We start from the raw sequence: 2135 nt of genomic DNA on the forward strand, positions 1-2135 counted from the left end.
AGATCCAGCAAATCGGCTACATAGAGCTGTCGGAGGACGCGGAGATCATACTTATCGAGAACCTCAGACAGTGGGGGGGGGGTTCCAGGTCGTGATACGAGCAGCGAAGAGATAACCGCCTTCGGAAATAGTTCTGGACCCCATCGATTAATTTACGAAGATGAACGAGGGAGGGCTTCCATACCGGGGCACAATACAGGAACCGCGAAAGTACCAGCGACTTGAATAGGCGAACATATAAATCTGGTTGTCTGACGACAAGGCAGCGAAAGATCGAGTTGACAAGCGCTTGAGAGGAGCGTACCAACTGACATACATGTTCGCCGAAATCAAGATCCGGGCGAATCCAAACCCCAAGATCTCTCGTGGAGGGGGAGCAGGAGAGAACAGCACCGTCAAGCGAGTAATCCCAGTCGAAGCCGGATCTGAGAACCACTGTCTTCTCATGGGACAGCGACATACAATTATCGGAGCACCAGCGTAAGACGCCGTGGATGGCTTCCTGGAGACGAACGCAATCGTCAGCCCGCGAAACCGATGACCACAGCTTAAGGTCATCGGCATAGAGCAGGTAGTCGATATCCGGAGGTAGATAGTCGCCTATGTCGAGCAGGTAAATGGCGAAGAGCAACGGGGAGAGCGAGCTCCCCTGCGGGGACCCACTTGAGGCAGGGAAAGGATCACTGCGGACACCGTCCACCATTACTCGAAAAGAACGATCTCTAAGAAAAGACTCAATCCATGCGACGGTGGAGTGGTGAATGCCGATGGTACGCAACTTAACGAGGAGACGAGCATGGTCCATCCGATCAAAGCGCTACGCTGATCAAAGTATATACAGTGCAGGTGTCGTCGCTGATTGAGGATGGAAGCCCATTTCTGAGTCATAACAAGAAGTTGTGAGCAAGTGGACCGGTTTTTGACGAAACCATACTGTTTATCGTCAAGGAGGGAATTTTTCTCAAGGAAAGAATAGAGATGTGAGACAATGATCTTCTCAAAAATCTTACATGGAACAGAGCCCTGAGCAATCGGGCGATAATTCCGAGCGTTATCCCGCCTACCCTTCTTGAAAATCGGAGTGACGACGGATTGACGAAAAAAGTCGGGAACAACCGAGTCATTATACGATCGCTCAAAAATTAGGGCGAGTGGTTCCGCCAGAAAAATGGCAAAGCGTCGCAGAAAAATCGCAGGGATGCCGTCGGGGGTGATGTTAGCAGTAGGCGTTCAGCTCGCAAAGGAGAGAGTAGACTTGAGACTCATCGAAGGCAAGAAACGAATCAGGGAACAAGCTTTGGCGAGCTGCCGGCCTAGGAACTGAACTGGGACGTCTCCCGTGGATAAAGACGGAAGCGAAATGTTCCCCAAGGACTCGAGATTTATCACTTGGATCAGTAATCCGGAGAGAGTCGACTTTGAGTGAGGGTATGTGGCCACGGGGACGCAAACGATTGTTGACATACTGGTAGAAAGACCGAGCGTCTCTGAAATCGAGTTTAGACTCGGTGAGGATACGGAGTCTTCTTGAGGCCTTGATCAGTCGATTGCTGAAGGATGGGTCATTGGGACCGGAGCGAGCAAGGAGGCGAGAGATAAAGGCATGAACCGAAGTCGCGTTTGAAGAGATATCAAAGGGGGGAACAAATTCGGAGATGAGGGATGAGCAAACATCGATGAATTTGATATACATCTGCTCTACGGAGAGGCAGTCAGCGAAAAATGCCTTCCAGTCAATTAGATCCAGATACCCGGCAATCGCCATCGCGTCCATGCGACGAAAATCTGGCCGTGAGGATATAGGCGGAGGAGGTGGGGAGAGGTCCAGAATGTCGAAGCGGATAGCAAGATGATCTGAGGGAATAGGCGGGGAGACAAGCGAGATGCGGTCGAGGGCATCGGGAACATTAGTAAGCAGCAGATCAAGGATGCCTCCATCTCTATGCGTCGGGTGATTGATGAGCTGCTGTAGATTGTTGTTGAAACAACAGTTAGAGAGCAGGCTCTCGGGCGAGTCCGACACGTGCAGAGGGAGCCTAGACCAATTGATTTGCGGAAGATTGAAATCCCCCAAAACAACAACAGGAGCATCGGCGGATGACAAGAGGTTGATGGCCGAGCAGGCCATGGCCACG

The sequence above is a fragment of the Galendromus occidentalis genome, unplaced genomic scaffold (assembly GCF_000255335.2).
Source record: "Galendromus occidentalis unplaced genomic scaffold, Mocc_1.1 scf7180000075708, whole genome shotgun sequence".
NCBI lineage: Eukaryota > Metazoa > Arthropoda > Arachnida > Mesostigmata > Phytoseiidae > Galendromus > Galendromus occidentalis.